The 23,913-nt window shown below is 40.1% G+C and overlaps 2 protein-coding genes across 8 annotated transcripts in view; one reads left to right on the top strand and one right to left on the bottom strand.

Moving 5' to 3' along the window:
* Positions 1 to 2,924, bottom strand: part of COL8A1 (collagen type VIII alpha 1 chain) — a 160,592-nt gene extending 157,668 nt beyond the window's left edge. For 2 of the 3 annotated variants that reach the window (XM_045902735.3, XM_045902737.3), the window contains exon 1: positions 2,785 to 2,924. The gene's annotated coding sequence lies outside the window, so the exon portion shown is untranslated. The remainder of the gene's footprint in view (positions 1 to 2,784) is intronic. The other variant, XM_045902736.3, reaches the window with a different exon arrangement.
* Positions 2,925 to 3,232: 308 nt separating this feature from the next.
* DCBLD2 (discoidin, CUB and LCCL domain containing 2) overlaps positions 3,233 to 23,913 on the top strand; it is an 803,840-nt gene continuing 783,159 nt past the window's right edge. For all 5 annotated transcript variants that reach the window (XM_064587077.1, XM_064586291.1, XM_064586683.1 and 2 more), the window contains exon 1: positions 3,233 to 3,631. The gene's annotated coding sequence lies outside the window, so the exon portion shown is untranslated. The remainder of the gene's footprint in view (positions 3,632 to 23,913) is intronic.

Here is a 23,913-nt window from a genome sequence, read left to right as displayed (position 1 = left end):
GGTCTTTAGAACAACTAGTCTCCTCTGTTCGAGAAGGGCACAGCAGAGATGGATCTTAACGTATTAGTGGGAATACTATTGATTTAAGACCGAAGCCAAGATCATATATGAATATTTGCTCCTCCACATCTCTTCATGTCCCACATCAGTAAAGGCAAAAAGAAGTTGCGTTTGTAACAGAGATTCTGCTCTTTCTCTTCTCCTAGGGCACTTTCTCGGGGAGATTCCTCCCGGCTTCACTCTCAGTTCTCATCCCCATTCTCTTCTCTTTGATTTTTGTAGCACAAATGGAAAAAAATGGGATATACTTGCTGGTCATGGAAAGAATATCATTTTAGAATTGTGACAATAATAGAAAATCTCAACTGTGTGTTTCCCTAGGTGTAGCAGGCCCTCGAAATCAGTGGAACGTCTTCTCTTTGTCTCTAGTGAAACAGGCGGCTGCTCCCTTTTACTTTTTTGAGAAACATTAAAGGAGTCGGGCAAGGCTGCTGCGATGGCCTCACTTAGATATGGTCATGAACCCAATCCAGGAGCGGCTACATAATGGCATAAAGAGAAGACTCACGTGAGATCTCTACAACCGGTGCAAAGGGAGATGTTGGGGTAACTACATGAAAACCCAACACTGATTTTTCTAAAAACTTAAGAGAAGAGTCATTGTGCCTGATGTGTAAGCTATAGGGAAAGAATCATTTTAAAAGTCCAGTAAAGGGCCCTGGGAAAGTTAGGTCATGAGAGATCTCCATGATCTCACCCAGTTATTTAGGGTGTTGAACTTGATGGCACAAGGAGTAGGCAGTTACTCTTAAGTGGTTCATAGCTGGTAGAGTGGATCAGCTGCCAGGAAAAGCAGAAGCAAACTCTGGGAGAACAGTTTTCATCCCCAAATTTAGGAATAACAGGAGCTCTTTTACGTGGGAGCACTTTTTTCTCTCTCTCTCTCTCTCTTTTTTTTTCTCTCAGAAAAGATAACTTCCCTCAAGGGAAATCTGGTGAATGAAGTAGTCTATTTTCACCCTTGTGATGATGGTGCGAGTCCGGCACTACCATAAAAGAAGAATTAACTTGGACATGCCACACACTTGGTTTGGCCTTGTCCCATACCTGTGCTCTTGTTGTGGTTGATTACCCACTTACATCAGATATGAAGCAAGCAGTCTGCACTGTGGCTTGAGATGAAAGGTATTTTAATATGCTCAGGTCACATACTATCGGCCAACAGTAATTTTATATCATTTTCTTTAAGGAAACCACACTCCTTGAAATAATTTTTTCCAATGAAGCCAAATTTTGCATGATAGAAAGCTTTCCGGGTAAGTCTTTCATTTGAATAATAGCACTGAATTGCCTCCATGACAAGAGAATTTTAATATATCTTTTATTTCTTTTGATATGCAAATGATATGGAGAAAAGCTTTGAAAGACCCTCAGTTAAACTTTTGATGATTCTACTTTCTTTAAAGGTGAAGGATTATTTACAGCTTTGGTGAGGTTCCCCTTTTTAAGTGAAACGATATAAACAAAGCAAAAAAGAAAAAAAGAAGTGAAACTTTTCCTCTTTTACTTTAAGAACCATAAGGGCTGAAATAGTGGTTTGGTTTCCTGACTGCCCACTTTGGTTTGCCGTCTTGTGCAATTAATTCCCCAGAGGAAATATTTGAAGAGGGTTTTTCTCCCACATGAGAGTTTCATCCCACACAGCCCACAGATTTTGACAGCAAACTTCATGGACCAAGTGTCTGGTTTCTACAGAAGTAGCCGTGGAGTATGTGTTTCCTGTCACAGGTGCACGGTACTCTTTCTTCGACCTCAGAAATAGGAAGATATAGCAGTCTTTACATGGGATGGGAGCTTAAACACTGGATAGCTCTAAGAACCGGGTGCTACTCAGGTCGATTTTAATTTACTAGATGAGGGAAAAGAAGGTGGCAAGCAGGGTTCAAACTTCCAAAGCCTTCGAGCTGATTTTTCTTTACAACCGTCTGGTGTACCCAGAAGAATTGTATAATCTGGCCTGTATTTTGCTCTTGCTGTGAAACATATTGAAACGCTTTATGTTTAGGTGTATGTATAGAAATTCATGAAGTTCTTTTATACACTTTCTTGGTTCCAACACAGTTCTCATTTTAGAAAAGTCTTGAAACGATAACTTCGTGAGAGCACACTTTGCCCCAGCTTGTAAATTTGGATTTGTTCTTTCCTATCTACCAGCCACCTGATTACCGTCTCTGTGCAAAGGGCACCCGTTCACATCATTTTTTCCAAGCACTTAAACCTGGAAAGATACTTTTTAAAGGACTCACAGAAGCTGTCTTAAGGGGGTTTGGAAAACATCGCAAAATTGTTAGCAGTCGTTTTGACTGTGCTATTTTTAGGAAACTAATTGTATTCTTTTAAAGTACATTTTTGACAGTGGGACAACGATTTCCTTGCCCCCACTGAGATACGAAATATTTACGGTGAAAAACGTCAGTAGAACACCCCACACAGATACATTTTAGCTTCAGCAACAGTCGGCAAAGGGGGAAAAGTGATTCAAAAAGAGAGAAGTTTTTGCAGTATTTGTGCTGCTGTTTCTGCCCAAAATGAACTTTTATTTTACCGTTCAAACAGAAGTTTGTTTTCAAACCAGTTGCTAGTTAAAGGAGCCGCTGATCTGGCATCCGTAAGAGTGAGCTCGAACCAAACAGTAAGCGTGTTGACCAGAGGAGACTTACTTCCCACCCTCGCAGCAACCCCGAGGAGGTCAGATGCCTGCAGAAGTGTTATCTTTTATCTTACCTTGAGCACGTAAGATCCAGGAGAAAGGCTCAGGGGGCTCCCACAGGAGAGGACCGGAAAGTGCTCTGATCGGCTCTGGTAACACGCGCTTGGCTTTTATGGGCAGGTGGGAGGAGCTGCTCCTCGTAGTAGGTGGGCAGGCAAGGGGCGGCGGGCGGGCAGCCCCGGGAGAAGCTGGACGCTCTGCTCCGGGGAGGGGCGGAGAGGGCAGAGCAGGAGCCCGACGGAGGGAGGAGAGACGGGGCGGGAGAGGGGTGTAGAAGCGGTGGAAGGAATGGAAACGGGAGAGGGAGGGAGAAAGAAAGAAAAAAAGAGGGAACGAGGAGCACTAGAGAAAGGGGTGTAGAGCACAGAGGGGGAAGAGGGTTGGGGAGAAAATGAACAGAAGACACGGAGAGACAAACACGCAAGGTCTGGAAGGAAAGGGGAATTGGATTATTTTGGTTTTGTATGACTTTTTTTTTTTTTTTTTTTTAAGAGGGGAGCTGTGGGTGACTGTGACGACTAAAGGTGTTTTCTGTGACCTTGAAAAACTAATAAGGGTTCAGGAAAACGGAAGGGTTCCTGGGCGAGGCCAAGGAGGGGCAGCTGGGCGTCGGAGGAGCACAGCGCAAGTGCTGGCGGCCGCCCGGCCGGCAGCGGCGCGGGGCCGAGGGCGCGGAGTCGAGCGCGCGGCGCGGAGCCGGTGCGCCTGCGCCCGCAGCCCCTGTCAGTCCCGCCGCCCGCCGGTGGCAGCCGCGCTCCACGCCTCGCTCCCGGCAGTGCCTGTTTGACAAGAAAGGTCTCCCTGTGCTGCCGGTAGCATGCAGCACCCAGAGGCCCCTCTGGAGACTTCCGCAGCATTAAGGTAAATCCAGCAAAGGTTGGGGAGGAGCAGCTGAGATTGGCTTGTGGAGAAAGGAACCTCAGAACCAACCTCGGTCCTCCAACATCTGCTATGTACCCGGATTGCAGGACTCTGCCCTCTGCTTATTTTCGGCATTGAAAAAACTTTCATTCCTAACCATTGGAAAACGTCTTAGGGCCGTAGCTCACTCTCTGTGTGTCTTAAACATTAAGAGAGGATTCAACCAACAAACGGCTGAAGAATCAGGCTGAAATTCTTGAGAAATACATTCAGAGAAAGAAAAACAAGCTCCTTTAGCTGCTGAGTGGTGACTCACTTCCCAGCCCAAGCTTGATTTCTGCCACCAAGGGAATTAAAACATTTTTAAAGGGAGAACCTGAGCCTTGAGGATGGGGGGTACTGAGAGGGGAAAGGGAGGGGTGGGGGTAGGGTAAGTGGACTGAGAAGAATAAGAGGACTTTTACTCAATAGGTCTTTACATAAATATATCTAGATAGAAAACCTGATTCAGTGTTCACCACATCCTCATGAGGTGAGTGTTGTGTAGATTTTTTTTTTTAAGAAGGGACTCTTAGAAAGGGTTAAGCACCTAGCTCAAACTTACAAGATGGGGAGTCTCAGCTACTGAGCTTTCAAAGCTTGTGAACTCTGTGCACCAGGCTGTCATATAAAACACGTAGCTCGGTCTCAGGTTAGATCCTGATGTCTTTGAGGGTTACCAGGCTCCAAGAGAAGGAAAAATGATGGACAAGAGCAGCGTTTCTCAAACTGGGTACTATGACATCTTGGGCTGGATAATTCTATGTTGTGGGGACTTCTGTGCACTGCATAATGTTGAACGGCCTCTCTGGTCTCTACATACCTGATGCCAGTATCATCCTCCTTCCTAAGTGGTGAAACTGAGAATGTCTCTACACTTAGGCAAATGTCCCCGGGGTAAGGGGGCAAAATTCTCTCCTCCCTATAAGAACCATTGGTCTAAAGAAGGTCACAACTATAAAAAAAGATTTAAAGAAATCCATTAAGAAAATGCCCAATAGTGGCATTGGGTAACAATAATACTAGTTGCCACATGTGGGAAGTTTACACTGGACTTAGTTTTTTACATAGCCATATTCCCTTCTGTCCTCTGGAGCCCAAAGCTTCCATTGCTTCCTTTGTAACTAAGCTTTTTCTCAATTGGATACATGTGGAAATCAACAAAGTAGAACCCCATGTGCCTGGGGTTTGAAGGAAGATTAGTGATATACCAGATGAAAATTTTAAAATTTATCATAGACAAATTTGACATTGGAACAATTATTCCAGATGGTATGATTTTTTGGAAATTGCTTCTTTGTTTTAATATTTTTAATTTTTCATGTCTATCCCCCCATTTGCATTATATTCAGTAACTTTTAGGCTGCAAAGAAGTTATATCTAGTGGTTAACTAGCTAGCAGAAAATAAATACTCAATGGATATTTATGGTATAATTGAATAAATGACACTGTTGAGCACTGACACATAGAAAATAACCACTATTATTAGTTTAATGAATAAAAAAAGAGTTAATGAATGCTTAGAAAGCTAGAATGTTCACATTAACTTTCTTGCCTATTTGCTATTTGGTTTTACTCTTTTCTCATCCTCCATAACTCAGTTTTCCTCTTTCTAAATAGTATATTTGTCTTTTAAGAATGTGGCCAAACCCATGAAATTAAGTCTATGAAATGAATAACCCTTGTTACTAGACCTAGAAATAGGACTGCACTGACTATTCTGGCTCTGACCCCTGAAGTCAGATGTCATTTTATAGGCAGGGTACCACATCTGGCACTTTTTAATTTAGCAAAGAAATGTATTCTGGACAAACTAGACAAGACCCAGTTAGAGGAGCATCTGGTAAACATGTCAGGAAATATCCTCATTAGATTACAGCAAATCATCTTTTCAATCCTAATTTTATGCCTTTCAAATATTCTAGTTCCATCACACAGTTGTAAAAAAATTAGAAACAGAAAAGGCAAGAAAAGTACATTCAAAGGGAAGGCAATTGATGGCTGTACTTTTCTTCTCCTTTTTCTTCCTTCACTCTCTTCTTTTAAACCTGAATATCCAGCCAACATAACAAAAGAGCTCCTTTCATTTTGTTTGGATGGTGCTAATGATTAGTTCATTTCTCCAGTTCACACTTGCCTAAATCTGATTCAGTAGCAGATCTGGAAACAAGTAAGGAATCCAGGAATGTGATTCCTTTGCTGGTTCTTAGCGTGCCCTCCTAGAATCTCTCTGAAGGTGACTGAGGTTTGAAATGACCTAATTTGGTCTTCTGCGGAAAGAAAGGAATCCAATGACAACATACTAGATGCTCTGAAGTTTCCATTGTGTGGATAATATAACAACAGCTCCAGATTATTACCTTATTTTAAAGAGCTTTAAATATGGACCCCCCTTTTTTTGCTTATTTGGAATTAATCAATTAACACATATTTATTAAGAATGGATACCAGATAGTGTGGGGTATTCAAAGCAGAAGAAAACAAGAATGTAGATCTGTCCTCACGGAGGGAAAGAAGCATGAAATTTTGTTAGTTGGGTAGCAAAGAGGAGAAGTTGGCAATGAGCTGAGCCATGGAAAGTAGCATTTGGATACATGGGTGATGAACAGTAGGACAAGGAAGAGGATGTGTTCAGCTGAGGAAGGCACAGTAATATTTGGGGGGATAGTAAATTGGCCAGCATGATTAAAAGGGAAGGGTCTATGTAGCAGAATAATGAGGTGAAGGAACAGGAAAGGAGAGGTGGGATCAGCCTGCTGGAGGCCTTATATGTCACCTCGGTAGTCTGAACAGTGCACTGTAGGCAATGAGACGTCTATTAAGATTTCGCTTTTCTTTGAATAGTGACTATATAGTAGCTTTGCAGATAAATGAGCATGGTATGTCTAGGGCCATTAGGGTACTTAGAGAAATCGGAGTGTCTTTGTCCTGTGGACTTGGAGGCCTGTGTGAGGTGGCAGACAGAGTGGTGACTATTTCTATCAGTGCCCTGTGTGGTTGTAAGGAGAGAGAAAGGCAGGACTCTGCCAGAGTATGGCCAGGATGACAGATGTGATTAATGTGAAGCGTGGTGTCTGCTCTGTGTGTCATTTACCTGTGGCAGCTTTATGGTTCTCAGAAGGTATCCACTCGCAGATAGTAGGTCTGACGAATGAGATCATGAGTTCTCAAGGGTTCTTGGATTAGAGAACAGTGGAACCTGGCATTAAAAGCTCTACCTTCACATGTACGCTTTTAAACAGCTAACTTGCAGTGATTTTACATGTGTTACCCTTGGCAAATTTTAGCCTCTCATTTTACCTGCCACTCCTAAGTGCTTCAAAATGCAAATGAACATGGCTTTTAGTCTAAGCAAAAATCACTGACGATTTGAAGTTTGATGTACAGACATTTTCTCTCCATCTATCAAATGATCCATCAGTGAGTCAGCCTAAGCTTGTTCTAAGTATCACCACATATGATCTTGGCCTGTGAGGCACTCACAATTGCCAGCACCCAAGGGCATTTAAAATAGGGTTTTATTTACAGAAATTGAAAAGGCTCAGAGCATAGAAGAAAGGCACACCTCTCCTGCATTCCAAAGGAATGCCTGGATTCTGTGAGTCACTGTTTTCCTGTTGGTCCAGATAGTAGAGAGCTGACTCGGGTGATCCTACAGACGACTGCCTCACAGCTCCCACTGACTTTGTAAAGAGCACTGGACAGAGAGTCAGGAAATCTGGGGTTTAGTCCCAGCTCGGCCACCAACTACCCGTGAAAACTTGGGGCCGATGTTTTATCATTTTTGGATTTAGTGTCCGTATGCAAAATAAGAAAACTTAACCAGACATTCTCTAAACTTCTTGCCACCCTTCAGATGCCTACCCTGTGCCAGTCCAGTAGATGATCCTCTTACTCTTCCCCATGAAGTCAACCCAACATTCAATGATGCACATGCTTAGCTTTAGGTGTGGGAGTAAGAGCTCATAATGCAAGAATCCAGTTTTTGCTACAAGGGGATTACACCCCAATATCAAGCCTTGGCTGTATTCCAGGCTCAGAATCCCAAAGTGGGGCGTACCATCGCCACTTAGCTAGCCCGTAATGGTAAGCACTGCTGCTCTAAGTCGTAGGGCCTGGCAGAAGTCTCCTGTGTTAGCTGTCAGCCTCGAAACCTGGAAGCCTTTTAACTCTCTTTCTCTGAATCAAGTAGTAATTATCATTTTGCCTGATGGAAATGGGACCACACCACACCTATCCCTGGTTTCTGAAAATTCTATCCATTGTGCCAGATTTACCTGATGTCCAAATTAATTGATTTGATTTCCTAAGGAGCTCTCTACAGGTCTCCCACTTTCCTGGAAATTCCCCCCTCTCCCCAGTGCCTCATCGCTTTATTTCTTTAAGGGGGAAAATCTTGGTTGCCCTTTTCAATATAGTTTAAATTGTTATAGCTCCTTTAGTTTCCCAAATGATTTGATTTTTACTGGAATCTGTGAGCGTTTTTCTGGCTCTCACCCTCCCCATAACCAGTGACAACTAGAGTTACTCTGTTCTTTTTTTTATACCTTAAAAAATTTCAATGTAGGAATTCTCTCATGGGGCCAGTGCAATGAAGAGGGGGAGATATAGTCCAGGGATTATTTCTTACTCAGGAGTGGAAAAGCAAAGGCCTTCTAGAGTGCTAGTAAAATACACTTCACCCTTATTTTATGGCACCCTAGACCCTATCTACTGTCTGGGAATTGTCCTGATCCTAGAATTCCCTTGCTAAATAATTCTTAACTCTGCTTTGTCTTCTATCCTCCATTCTTTCTGATTGTGGTTTGCCCTCTTAGGTTCTTGTTAATATTTACCTCATGTTCAATTATAATAAATCCCTTATTTCCTGCTCAGAGTTACATCTTACACAACTTAAGATTTTCATGAAGAACTCCAGTTTGACAGGCAAAAATGTTTATCTGAGATGAGAGATCTAAGTGCCCTCACCTTAGACTACTATGTCCTATCCTCAAATCACCTTGCATGTTGCCTTGAGAGCAATCACCCTAAACCCAGCAATGATTATGTCATGCCTTCGTTCAGGCAACTTTAATGGCAGCACATTATTCGATTTGTAAAAAAATCTGAATTTGTATTCTGGCATTCAAATTCCCCCCCCGCCCCCTTCCATGATTCAAGCCCAGTCTTCATTTCCAACTCCATTCACATACCCTGTGCTTCTGTCAGGGGAGACAATTTGCTTTTCACAAGGTCTGTGCCCTTGACTCTTCATCTTCCACGTGATGGCGCTTGGAGCTCCTGTTGCCAGAACCACCCGTGGACACAGGCTCACATCCTTTATTACTTCAATACTGCCTTCTTCAGGAAATGTTTTCTGATCCTTTTTCTGAAGCTCCCAGGAAAGTCGGTACTTCTCTTACGACATTTTTTGCTATCTAGTGTTTTATACATATGCTCACCTCTTTCCTCCTTAACTTCACTGCTTTCTCCTTGAAGGTTTAACTCCTTTTCCTGACACTAGGCCTAGCATAGAATGGGTGGTCAATATAGGTTTGTGGATTGTGGAACTTTAAAAAAAGTAAATTATTAACTCCTCTCCTACCTTTCTCTATTCCTAACCCCTTATACCCCATTTAGCTCAACAAAACAAAACAATACAAAAAAACTAAACAACAACAACAACAAACATTTAGAGCTGCTGGTATATTTCTGGCAGCATTGTAGAAGCTGAAGTCCCAAAGACCAACATGGCTTGGTTCCCACTTTCAAGGAATTTAAACAGTCTTGTCGGGGAGATGGAGAGAAATAGATCATTTTTATTCAACACGGCAAATTCTATGGGCAAGATAAGTACTGGGCTCTATGACAGGAGCTCAGAGGAGGTCTTTGCTCATTAGGGGGAGCTTTGAGATGGTAACTCAGAATGCAAAGTGTAAGTGAAAAGATGGAATCAAGAAACACACAGAAAAGAAAAGCTTGGTCCTTACTTGTTAGGGTGAAGATATAATGATATGCTTTATGTTTTTTAGTTGAGAATCACGGGGGGTCAGTCTGCATTTTGTTCTGCAAACTGAGTCTTCCTGCCTGGTAAGTCAGTGGAAGTAAAAGGGTTATTTGAGCAGGTGTGTTTTAATATTGCTTTGAAATAAAAAGGGCCCAAATGTACTCTTCTGGTATATACCGTCACACTCTAAGGCTTTTGATTGACTGAGTGAATGAACAATAGGCTGCAGCTAATGCTGAATGCACTTAAGAACTGTGGCCACTTATTTTTGGACCCTCCATGATGGCTAGATACCATCTTATGGTATCTCATTCTCATCTATTTCCTTTTAAGGGAAATATCTTATAAGATGTCCTTATAGAACCTCCATGACAAGAAAGGGGATAATTTAGAGTCCTACATACCTTGGCTACTACATTATTCATGGATTTATGTCTTAAATGTGGACATATAATGGTTAGCCCTTCTCACCTCAGCTTAGAGCCACCATATGGTTTTGTAAGTACACTCAGTGTGCCAATACCAGATCTTTTCATCTCTGGTAGCCCACTTGTTTTCCTAGAAGGAAAGTCACAATCTTGGAGTTTCACATGATGCATAAGGAAGTAGTTAAGTCTATTTGCAAGAAACCTTAAAAGAATCACAGCTATTGACGCGTAGTTAAATGGGCTTTAGATTACTGTGGAAGGGAGTGGGAACAGAAATGACCTGTTAAGAAGTGAGACTTAAATTTCTGTGCAAAAAGTGGCTAGATCCCTTGACACTCTTGTAACTCTTGTAAGCTGTTACTTACAGCTTTGTTTCCATTGGACTTTAGAGAAGGAGTCTGTGTTACTCTGTTTTGGTCTCATCTTATTTTTCCCATCCTCATTTCTTCCATGTTCTAATTCTTCATTCTCTTAGTTTTCAATTTAGTTTTATCTTGTGTGTATTTTGCATCCTTTCTGGAACCTTCATTTTTATTAGACTTCCTGTGCTAGACTTATTATCAGAGAGTTTCACGTGGATACTGGGATCGCATCTGGCCACGTGGGATAGGAAGACCATTGTTCAGGATCACATGGGCTTCCCCATTCCCCACTTTTTTTTTTTAAAGATTTTATTTATTTGAAAGAGAGAATGAGAGAGAGAGCAGGAGAGGGGGGGAAGGTCAGAGGGAGAAGAAGACTCCCCGCTGAGCAGGAAGCCCGATGCGGGACTCGATCCCGGGACTCCAGGATCATGACCTGAGCCGAAGGCAGTCACTTAACCAACTAAGCCATCCATTCGCCCCCCATTCCCCACTTTCAATGGACTAGACCAAGAGGGTTTCTTACTGGACATTTCTGAGGATAACACGTTTGTATCAACACAAATGAATATTATTTGCTATTTTAATTTGTGTTATCTTGTGCTAACTTCTGCCTTCTAGATTATAAATTGCTCAAATTGAGAAGTCAAAAAGACTGTGAGCTCCTTGAAAGCAGGAAACTGTTGTTCAAAATACTAGCATAGGGCTAATTGCACTAGTAAACTTTTGTTGGTTAATTTCCATTTTGAGACTATGAAGATGACCATCTTTAAAATCCATGAATATAACCATGAATATATTTTCATCTGAATATTCCTCTTTATGACAAACATATATATAGGCATATGCATAAAAATGATAAATTTGGGGTATTTGGGACAACCCTTTTAGGTCCCAATCTGGGTCTTAATTTTTGAAGGCAATGTCAGTATCACTAGTTTAACTCATAAATTAAGAATTCCACCTATCATGTTGTTAGTATAGGCAAGAATTTGGGGTCTTATGAGGGGAAGAAGTTGGCCTATTCAGTGAAGTGAGAATCTAATTCTCTGTTCCTTATAAATAATAATAATAACAGTAATAATAATAGTAATAGTAACACTCTGTGGGAGTCTAGTGCCTAGGAATTTTTTTTAAGATTTATTTTATTTATTTGAGGGAGAGAGAGGGAGGGAGAGAGCTCACCAGCACGGGGAGGGGCAGAGGGAGAGGGAGAGAATCATTAAGCAGTCTCCCCACTGAGCGCGGAGCCCAGCCACCACGGGGCTTGATCCCAGGACTCTGAGATCACTACCTGAGCTGAAACCAAGAGTGAGATGCTTAACTGGTGGAGCCACCCAGGTGCCCTTAGTGCCTAGGAATATTAATAGATGTTATGTAGAGAAAAATATGTCCAAAGGATTTATGTTTCAGAAATTTTGGATTATTAAAATTAGGCAGCTTTCCTCATTGCAGGGCTATTCCAAGACTTCAATGGCTAATGTGCTTTTTCAAGTTCTGAAAGATAGACATTATACATAGTGTTAATTCTAGGATTATTCGGTTACCGAACCAACCCCACACTGAGCTGCCTCTCTAAGGGTCTTTTCACAAAATTATCTTCTTTGTATGCCCTAAATTGGGAAACACTGTCAAAGAAATTGCCACATCCCCACCTCTAGGACCACTATCACCACTCCCTCTTAAGTACGGATAGCGCTTGAGGCTTTTCAAAGTATTTCCACATATATTATGTCATTTCATTTTCATTAGCTGTGATTAATGTAGGGCAACTCAGTAGATGAGAAAAGAGATACATTATTCCCATAGTTGCTGCCTTCGTGTGTCAGAAAATTATTGAGTTGGGCAGGGGTAAAGAGAACACAGGTGCATGGCTAGCAAATCCTTGGAATTGTAAAGGCTAGAGTTTTTCTCTGCTTTTATTTTGCAAATATTTTGTTCCCTTTAAATACTTTGCCCAGAGGAAAGTTTTCTACTGTGTGGGGTGATATCCACATAATTTCAGATACTGTCCCATGTGGAGGGATATAGACTTCAGATAGTTTGACTCCATGTCAATGTACCAAATCTATTTGCCTGTGTAAAGCAGACTGACTCAATATTAGACTGTAATATAATTGGGAGAAAATTGGAGAAAAGTTTGGAAATTTGGTCAAAGCATTTTATTTATAGCAGAGAATTTTGTGCAGATTTGTTAGAAATTCTTAACATAGACAACTCATTGGATAGTTTAAAAACTTCCCTCTGTCCCCAATTTGTATTTGGAAATTCCTGTATTTTGGATGTGTGTAGTTTGCAACTAAATTTCCATACTGTGTATGATTTTTTTTCATTTGATACTAACATGAGGCTACTTTCTCCGGGTGGGTGTAAACATGTTGTGGGCAAGCAAAAGTTAAACAGCAATCATCTGAGCCTGTAGACTTAATTTAGTAATCAGTGTTTTTTGTTTCTGTTTTTGGTTTTCCCTTGAAGGGACATTTGGAGAGACAGAGAGGAAAGGGCTTGTGAGTCTTCTAGACAGCATTCATCTAAAAAGGTATTCCTTTCTACACCTAATCCATTTCTTCCATGTACCTACCCCTTCCCTTGAAGCAGAAGACACTGGTATTGTGTAAAGGGAGTGAGTAGTGCCCAAGAGAGCCATCTCCTGATACCCCAGAATGGCACAGATTTATACAAGGCTAGTAAGAGCAGAAATTAAAAAGTAACCAATGTAAAAAAAATAAGTAAATGCAGTGGAGTTCTTCAACATAGTTTCGACATTGACCTTTGAGAAATTGCAGGGTGAGTGGCTACAAATGCTTTGTAGCATCTACCTCGACACCAAAAAGAGACAGTCCAGTGCGGGATGCTGCAGTACCAATCTAGGGCAGAGGCCCTGCCATTGTACAGATGTCTTCTATGCCACCTTTGGAGGGGCAGGGACAGCTTGGTTGGGATGCTTGCCCGATGATCAGCGCCAGGGTAGTGGCCATGGGGTCCTCTTGGCGTATTGAACTATTCTGAGACGGGGAGGGTCATAGCTGGAAGAATCAGGCTAAGACTTGATCTGCGAGGGAAAGTTGAGAGGCAAACATCTGTGTCTTGTTCTCCAATACATTTCCAGTGCCGGCCATAGTCCCTGGACACAGAGTCATTTTCAATAAATATTTATGGAAAAGCATGGATCAATGAGTAAAAATGACAGAGGCACCAAGCAAGAAACAAGACGGAAATCAGGCTGTTGTGCTACCAGTCCGAGAGGGCACCAACGATGAAAAGATGAAATCTCATTGTACCAAGTTTTGCTTGGAGTAAAAGCGACATAGCGTTGGAAACAGAACAGAGGAAAACCAAGGGTGTGTTTAGAGTATGACTCTAGGTACCCTTATTAGAGGTTTGATAGATTGGTGGTAAACCCCAGATAAATACTCTTGTGTTTGTATGTTATATGTATGTATACTTGCATGTGCTTGTTAACTATTCCACAGTAGGGGGTCAGTTCTTCTCGACTCATCTTTATAACATCCTCAATTAGGCAAATCCCATTAGATATTGATAAAGTCATAGAAAGACCCAATAGGAAATGCAAATCTTATTTTATCTCCTATGTAGGTAGTGCTCCTAAGTGAGCAGCACGGTCATACCCAGATGCCCAGTAAACAAGAATGTATTGAGTGGTGGGGAAAACCAGTATAAGGTTAAAGTTTAACCAGAGACAATTTACCTTAGTAGGATAACGAATGTGGATGTCTGGAAGAACTCATAATTCAAGCGACAGGCCAAATTGATTATTTCTGGTTCTTGTTTTATCAATGTTTGTTGGTTCTCTAGACTGTTTCGAGAAACAAGAGGTTTAAGACTTTGTCATTCTCATCAACTCTCATATTGCATTAGCAATGGTTATAGCTCTGGTTTCTATTTATACCATGGGACTGTTTTTAGCAAATCTAACTTGTGGCAGTTTGCCCATTATTTACATGTTGCTTTAAAGCACGTTGGTAATGGAGGTCGAATAGCTTTCTTTTCCTGAGATGAGAATAGAAATGTCTGGGTTATCATGGGACTGACTGTGCACACACTTCATTTGTCACCATCTTATTAAGTCAATTTCCCAAAAGGAATTGCCAAACTTCTTGGCATGTACATTTATCATCCGTACATGGGAATCATTAGACTATGTAAATGCTGCCTTTTTGGAGTCATCTGTGCTTTATGTTCACTGGGTGGAGTTACTCAGTAATATGAATAAACCACAGACAAAGTCTTAGACAAAAAAGTTCTTTGGATTGGGGAATAATATAATTTTAAAAAATGTGTTTGTTGCTTCCATGTGAGTTTTTGTTTATGTTTTGGATTACAGCCATTGCCACCACTGTGCAAAAGCCAGAAAGAAATCTAATTGGGTGTTGCCCACAGGGTTGCGATTTATTATAGTTTTCAGTTTTCACTACATGTTACTGAGTCAATAGGCCCAGATGCAGAATACCTCCACTGGAGAGCTCTAAGGCACGCACATTCAGAAACATTGTTTCATAATTAAAACATGGTCCTATCTCTTTGGATCTCTTTAAAGATAAAATCTCCTTTAAAAATGATTCCGCTCTTCTAATTAGAAGTTTCCCCAATTCTTTCTCACAAATATTATGTCTAGTTTTGGTTTCCTGGAAAACATGTGCCCAATAACCCTTTTCTAAACATATAGTTAATATGATTTCTTACAGTTCTCTAGCTTACATCTCTTTGCCAGCATATCTGCTCCTTCAGCTATGTAAAAGAAATTAAATTCTGAAAAACAATAAAATTTTCAGAGCACAGCTGGAAAGAAATTCCATGTAATTCTCTCCCATGTTTTCTTTAAAGTCTAGCCTTGTACCTCTCCTAGCTGCTTCACTGACTGTCAAATATTTTTATTCTTCTCTTTCTGGTGCCTTCTGTATCCAGACTACTGTCAAGTCCTATTTATTTAGTCAACATTTCATCCACACATCCATTCATTCAGGCTGTATTTATTGAACCTATGTGTTGTGCATGCCAAGGATTAATCTCAGGGCATCATGGACACAACTGTCTGCACCACACATTCCCTATCACTCACAAAGTACAGGCCCGATTACTTCTCATTCCAACCATTGAACTTGCTGCTTTGGGGCCTCAGAACAGTGGGCTGGCCTGCTGTAGCTCAGAGTACATTAAAATACAGTACCACACTCTTGTTTCTTGATTCTTTGACTCTTCCTCACTCTTTATAATTGGTTACTGGAGTAGGTGGAATAATGGCTTCCTAAAGATGGCCATGTCCTAATCCCCAGATCCATTGTCTCAAGAGACTCTGCAGATGTCATTAAGGACATTGGGATGGGGTTATCTTGGATTATCTGAGTGGGCCCAATCTAATCACATGAGCCTTCCAAAACAGAGAACCTTTCCTAGCTGTGTTAAGAGAAAAAGATGTAAACAAAAGAAGAAAGGTCAGAGAGATGCTACCTTGCTGACTTTGAAGACAGTGCCAAGCGATGTAAATGATGGCTAGAAGCTAAGAAAGGTGAGGAAAGGGATTATCCCCTAGAGCCTCTAGAAAGGGATGAAGACCTGCTGATACCTCGATTTTAAACAGTGAGATCCAGTTCATACTTCTAATTTACAGAGCTGTAAGGTAATAAGCTTGTGTGGTTGTAAGGCACTAAATTTGTGGTAACTTGACATGGTAGCAATAGACAATTAATGCAGCTCCATTCCCAGTATGGGCTTTTGTACTTCTCAGATTGATTTTTAGCATCTCCTGCCTAGTAGCCGCTTTCTCTCCTCAGGTATCTCTTCAACCCTTCTTGTAATTATTCTTCCCTCTTATAGTAATTTCCTTCTTCAATAAACCTTCTACACTAGTCTGAGTTTCAAGGCTTTGTATTATCTGACCCCAAGCTATCTTTCTGACCCTATCTTCTCCAGTTTGTCATGGTCAAGGATGTTCCAGTTAAATTGTACTGCTCACTCTTCTCACACATAATCTTGACTTCAGAGACTTGAATCAGTCAGGATGGGCTAGGTCATGCTGTAGAAACAAAAAACCTCAACATTTCAGTGGTTAATGAAATGTCCATGTGGGTCAGTTGGGGGCTCTGTTCTACAGTTCCTCCTGTGCCTGAGGGAGCAGCTACCATCTCAGCAGTTGCCGAGAGGTGTGTAGGAGATCAGGAATTATGTTCAACCCACAAGTAATATCTGTTCCTTTAACTTTCAACCTGTTCTCCAGAACTGGCCACATGGTCCCACCACACAGGACTAAAGGGTATAATCCAAACAGTTATGTGGACGATGGTCATGGCTATCAGTCTATAGCCCTCTGTAAGAAGGACTGGGGAACAGCTTCCCATCTACCAAGTCTGTTCATAGTTACATGTTCCTGCAAAGAAAGTTTGTTGGGGTGCATCTGGTCATGAAATGGTAAAATGGTTAACTTTACTGTGGCCTCAACCTTTCTCCCTGAAGGATTATGAGAACTCTAAATAAAGGGAAGAAAAGGTTTGTTCGTTCAGTTGCCACAATTATGCATTGAACTCCTACTGAATGCAAAGTATAGTCAAAGGCTTGGGAACCATAATGATGAACTAGACATCCTGCAGGGATACAGGTATAGGCAGGGGCTTTGGGGTAAATTGCTCTTCCCTATTTTGGCAATCATGAAGGAAATGATCAAGAAGGCAGGTAGGACAAATAAAGGAGTGCGTTGAGCTTATCAATTTTGCCCAGCATTTGCATAGGCCTTTGAAGATAAGTTTGTTCTAGTTTACTTCACAACTTCTGGAGGAACTTGCAAGAAATGGAACTTTATAGAATTTGAAACTATCTAAGGAAGCATGTGCTAGAGTGGAAAGAATACATGCTTTGGGGTTAGGTATATCTGAACTGGATTCCCAGGTCTGCCCTACATTACTGTGTGATCTTGGGAAAATTAGTTAACCTCTTTGAGACTTTGTTTTCTCATTTGTAAAATGTGTAATATATTGCTCAAAATATTAATGAGAAAACGTAGAAAATGCACTTATCTTGGGACTTGACATAACCAGGCTCTAAATAGACACTGGGTTCCTTCAATTTCTCTTGTGAGGCTTAATAGGTACTAATATTTCATTTTACTTTGTACCAGGTTCTACATAGCACCATTAAAAAAATTGTTTCATGAAGACATTTATTTCATATAAGTTTGGCCATCTTATGTAGTTTCCTTTCTTTTTTTGCATTTTTATTGAGGTAATTTACATACCATAAAATTCATGCTTTTGAGGTATTTTAGTGATTGTTATATTAACAAAATTGTGCAAACCATTTAATTCCATAACATTTCATCACTCCCAAAAGACCATTAGAAGTCACCTGCCATTCTGCCTTTCTCCAAGCCCCTGGTAACCACTCACTACTTTCTTTCTCTATGGACTTGCTTGTCCTAGACACTTTATAAAATGGAATCATGTAATGTCTGGTCTTCTGTGTCTGGATTCTTTCACTTAGCATATGTTTTCAAGGTTCATTCGTGTTGTAGCATGTATGTACATAGCATCAGTACTTTTTACCACCTTTTATTGTTATACTACCTTTCCATTGCATGGATATACCACATTTTGTTTATCCATTCATCAGTTGATAGACATTTGGATTGTTTCCACTATTTGGCTATTGTGAATAATGCTGCTGCAAACATTGATGTACATGTTTTGTGTAGTCATATGTTTTCATTTCTCTTGGATATATCCTAGGAGTGGAGTTTCTGGGTGATATAGTAACTGTTTGAAATGGTAAAATGGTTAATTTTACTATGGCCTCAACTTTTCTCCCCAAAGGATTATGAGAACTCTAAAGGGAAGAAAAGGTTTGTTCATTCAATTGCCACAATTATGCATTGAACTTCTACTGAATGCAAAGTACAGTAAAAGACTATACTGTTCACTGTTTGAGGAACTACTGGACTGTTTCCAAGTGGCTGCACTATTTTACATTTCTACCATAACAGTTCCAATTTCTCCAAATTCTTGTCAACACTTGTTACCTTTTTTTATGACCTTATTGTTTGTCTTTCTGATTACAACCATACTAGTGGGTATGAAGTGGTATCTTGTTATGGTTTTTATTTGCATTTCCCTGGTGACTAATGATGCTGAGCATCTTTTCAGGTGTTTATTGGCCTTTTCTATAACTTCTTTAGAGAAGCTTCTATTCAAATCAGTTTCTTTTTATACCATCTCCTCTTGTTTTAAATTTTTTGTTTTTCTTTATACTGCTAGTTTTTCTGGTTATTCCCAAGTGGACACAGAAGTGGAGTTTGAGTGAGGTACCAGTTTCTTACCTGCATGCTACTTTTCCTTTTTGAGAAAGAGAGGGGGGTAGGGGCGGGGGAGGGGCAGAGGGAGAGGGAGAGAATCTTAGGCGGGTTCCATGCCCAGCATGGTGTCGGGCTCCATCTCAGAATTCTGAGATCATGACCTGAGCCGAAATCAAGAGTCGAACACTTAACCATCCAGGTGCCCCAATATCTAGACATATTTAAATGGATATTATAATGTAACAAGATGCAGTTACAGGGGAGATAATCAAATACTGTGGAAGCTCCAACAAGGGGGCACCTTGCTATCTCTGAGGCCATCTGAAGTGACTTCAGTAAAGAGTGTATCTGAAGTGTCTTCCTACATTAAAATTCCCTGAATCGAGCATAACCTTCTCCTTCAGTGTGCATATTTTGTTGTATTAAATAGAGAGATATTTGCACATTAAAATATACATACCTCCAATTATTGATGTTTATTGAGTTCGTTAGAAAAACTAATATTAGAGTGCTCTCCAGTTCTTGACTCCCAGTGTTGGAATCAAGCTTCGTCTTTGTATTTAGGTCTCTAATGTATGTTGGATGAATGAATCATTTTAGATAGAAGGGGAAATTACAGACTAAAATTTTGGAGGCCTCAAGTATAATTTTTCTTTTCACACTTGATCTTCAAATAATAATAAGGCTCACTTTTAGGGCACTTTAATCCTCAATAGGAAAAATTCATCTTCCTTATGGAGAATTCTATAATGCTCATTGTTAGCAAGTAGTTATCATTCCCTCTTATCTGATTAGAGAGTCCTTTACACATTTAGCCAAACAGATCACAAATCTGTTCCTTTTCCTCCAATATTATAAGGTCCTTTTAGATTGAAAGGTTTAGAGAGTCTGTAAAGGGAGGAATGATTTGGAGTCACTTAAAATTTCAGCTGTTCATTTTATAGAAGAGCAACTGAGCATCAGTTATGTCAGATGATATTGTCCAGGATCCTGGCATCCAATCTCCCCTTTTACGTGTTCCTTTCTCTCCCATATTCTTTTTGCTTTCTTTCAAAAAAAAAAAAAAAATCAAGTTAAGACTGAATAAGTGGTCTGAACAAAAGTGAGTCTTTAACATTTTTTAAATTGGGTTGAGGTATATAAGAGTATTTTGAGCTTTAATGGACTTAATGCCTTAATGGACTTCCGAAAAGTCTTCCTAAGACTAAATTTGTTAGTAAGAAGCTAGAGCTGCAATACTAAAATACCATAGACTGAGTGGCTTGGACAACAGAAATTTATTTTCTTACATTTCTGGGGGCTGGAAGTCTGAGACCATGGTCAGGTTCTGGTGAGGGTCCTCTTCTTGGCTTGCAGATGGCCGCCTCCTTGCTGTGTCCTCACATAGTAGAGAGAGAGATCTTTTTCTTCTCCCTCTCCTTATAAGACCACTAATCCTACCCCAGTAGGAGCCCTCCCTTATGAACTCATTGAACCCCAAAGCACTATCTCCAAGTTCAGTCACATTGAGGATTAGGGCTTCAACTAAAGAATTTGGAGGGGGATACAGTTCAGCCCATAGTACTAATGGACTCATTCTTTAGTTTAACATTTCTTCCCTCCTTCCCTCCCTCCCTTTCTTTTCTTTTCTTTTTTTTCTCTCCTTCCTTCCTTCCTTTTCTCCCTTTCTTTCTTCCTTCCTTCCTTCTTTTTTCTTTTCTTTTCTTTTTTCTTTTCTTCTTCCCTCCCAACTGCCTCCCTCCTTTCTTTCTTTCTTTTTCTTTCTTTCTTTCTTTCTTTCTTTCTTTCTTTCTTTCTTTCTTTCTTTCTTTCTTTCTTTCTTTCTTTCTTTCTTTCTTTCTTTCTTTCTTTCTTTCTTTCTTTCTTTCTTTCTTTCTTTCTCTCTCTCTTTCTTTCTTTCTTTTCTTTCTTTCTTCTTTTTCTTTCAAACATTGTGTGATTATGTGTGTATATAATAACTACCATACATATTACTATTTCCTAACCAAAGTTTAAATATTGTTTCCAATCACCGTGGAGCTTCTATTTGAACTGCTAACATGAAAGAGAGCTAAACCAGGGCACCATAAATGTTGTTATTGTAGCAACTAAGCACTGGCTATGTTATTCAGAATGTTCAAGCAGGATCTAGTTTAGGTGAGTATGTCCGGGACAGGCTAGAGGAGATTCTAGCACTGGATAATTGTAGGAATAGATAACTTTGGAGATTACTTCCAATGTTAAGATTTTATTATTCTCAGCAGAATTTTGGATGGATTTTTTACCTCTTCTTTCCTACTGAACACCCTTGGTGGAGGTGCTAACAAGCAATGAAATGTCCCTAATTGCAGAAGGGTGCAAGGACCAAAACTAGGTTTCTGGAAAATCCACTGTCAAAATATGGATTAAGAGTTCGCTGCATTATTAGGGATGGTCAATAAGTAATGATGATTTTGGAACATTAATACACTAGCATTAAAAGGGGAAGATACTCTTGCCACCCAAAGGAGCAATGGTTAGTAAAGTGAGACTAACACAGAAACAGCTACTAATAAAAGAAGGCTTTATGTGAAAGGGACTGCTAACATTATTTATTAAATTTATTCAATATTTTGATATAAAGGAAATGTAAGGAACATTAACTACCATCTTTGAAACAAATATCATGGCTTATCTTTCTCAAATTGTAGGTGACCATTATTTCAGGAATCTGTGAAGTCGTTAGGAAGGGGTATCATATTCTAGAAATATTTCTGCTCCCAATATCTAGCACAATGCCTCACACAAAGGAGTCATATGGTAACTATTGAATGAATTAATTAATGACATCTGAATAAAATGGGTTACTTACTTCCTGTATTTATTTAAAAATTATTCCTTTTTTGAGTATATTTTCGAGAGCTCTGTTGAATTATCATTGGCTACAGTCACTTGCACATATTTATAGTACACAATTTGATAAGTTTAGACATGTACACTCATGAAACTATCATCACAATCAAGATGTTGAACATACATATTGCCCCCAAAAGTTTCCTCTTGCTCCCTTGTAATCACTTTCTCCTGCTTCTGTCCATTTAACTTTTCCCCAGGCAGCCCTTAATCTTTCTTTTATCAATTAGATTTTATTTTCTAGAGTTTTATATAAGAGGAATCATACCATTTGTACTGTTTATTTTTTTGTATGGCTTCTTTCACTTGGTGTAATTATTTTGAGATTCAGCCATGTTGTTGTGTTGTTGCATATATCAATAGCAAAGGGAGATGTATGTCAGTTATGATTTTGGGAACAACTTCAGCAGGGAGACAATAGCTCATCCCACTACCTCTCCTCCTATAAGTTGTACTGGAAATTGCAGCCAACCAAAATCCTAGAGAAGCAGGGACCAGGGTAAACTTAATGTGAGAAGCAAGCGGACGGAGCTGGGCAAGGGGAGTACTGTAGAAGATGCTGGTGATACCCTGCTCAGATCCCTCTTACTAGGAGTGTATGCCAGCCCCCTGCTGCTGCAGATTCTGGTGCTAATGGCTCACACCTACACATAGGTTTTTGCAAGATGGTCCTAGACTGAGGGACATGGCACTTTTCTCTCTCTGCCTGGGGCAGCCCCATGGCCATGCAGTAACTATGCAGGGGTATAACAGCCCAGCCTCCTCCTTTCTGGATGGGATAGCCTTGTTTTTCATTTAATTTTACTCTATTATGTTATGTTAGTCGGGATAGCTTTTAATATGCTTTATCCTCCGGTGCTCTCTGTGGGATCAGGGTGGGGCTAGACTTCCTCTAAAATCACATGGCTGACTTGCCTCTTCTTCTGCTTTAGCCTGATTCCCTCATTGCCTGTATAAGTTTCTCCTGAGAGTACCCCAACAGTAAATCATTTGTGCAGGAATTCCTATTTCAGTTTCTGCTTCTAAGGAAACTGAGTTCAGGCCTTCCTTTGTAAACACTTCAGATTGTAGTTAATTTAGTTACTACTCCTTTATCAGTTATTAGTTACCATTGGTCCAGCAGTGTTCCAAAAAGTTGTTGAACTCTCTCATACTCTGTTGTTTTCTTTCCCATTATTTTTGTTCTTCTAAGATGTACATCTTTTTATTCCTTTACTGACATTTGAGCACGTTTTTGGAGAGAGGAGTTATATGCATGTAGCCAATCTTGTAACGAAGTTTAAACTGTTACTCACATTCAGGTTTATTCTGTATTTTCTACTAAATGTGCCATTTCCATTAGATATTAAAGATTTCCATTGAAAACTATTTACATGAAAAGACAATAAAAATTAGAAATTGTAATGCTTTGATTTTTAAGCAAGATTGTCAGGAATTCCAAGGAACAGTGTGTTGGGGTGGAGTCATCCATTTTGCTTTTAGTTTAGTGTTTCCAAGGAACATTTCATTGAATACATGGATATGTATGAAATGTCTATCTACCTTGAACAGATTTATTGATCTCTGCTAGAACAACAAATGCCAACACTTTTATTAATGAGGTAAAACGGGTCATTAGGATTATAATTACATGCCTCACTGAATTTTCCCCAAGTTTATTCAGCTCAATATTGTTTTAAAAATATTTAATTACCATGGTCATATTTCTTGACTTGCAATAAATGTGTGTGTATACATATTGTTTATGTGTATGTGATATATATCACAGTGACTTGATGATTAGCCAAGGACCTATTTGGAGTTCTTGGAGAATGTCATATCAGTTATTTGTGGGTCAGTCCCTACTGCATTGTGCTATATCTATTTGTGGATGTCTTTTCTCCCTACAGAGTTTAAGGCAAGAGTATGCCTTATTTATCCTTCTGTTCCTATGGAGTCTGGTATATGGTTGATATTCAACTGAATATTGGTTTGAAACAAAACAAAACAGAAAAACCTAGCAGATGTCTCTGAGAAATTTCCTAATCACCAATGACTTGCAAGTTAGTTCTGGTATCTCTGAATGTCTAATCTCCTGCAGGTAAATAGTCTCTCTTGCCTCTCCTAACACTTTCTTGTTCCAAATAAAATTGGATCAGAGATTGTGGCACAGCTGGTTTGAGTGCAAGGCACCAAAGCACAGCTCAAGTGAAGTCATTCTTGGTGCAGCTGGTTGGGTCACAGTCATTCAGTTTCACTTCACAGAGGCACAGTATTTATGTTCTTCCTTCCACATCTGCAGAACTCCTTTCAGAGT

Source organism: Mirounga angustirostris, unplaced genomic scaffold, assembly GCF_029215605.1.
Source record: "Mirounga angustirostris isolate CCGP_5_RB_7025 unplaced genomic scaffold, mMirAng1.0.hap1 SCAF_1, whole genome shotgun sequence".
Taxonomy (NCBI): Eukaryota; Metazoa; Chordata; class Mammalia; order Carnivora; family Phocidae; genus Mirounga; species Mirounga angustirostris.
Note: the sequence above shows the minus strand (reverse complement) of the source record. Positions and strands in the feature narration are given on the sequence as shown.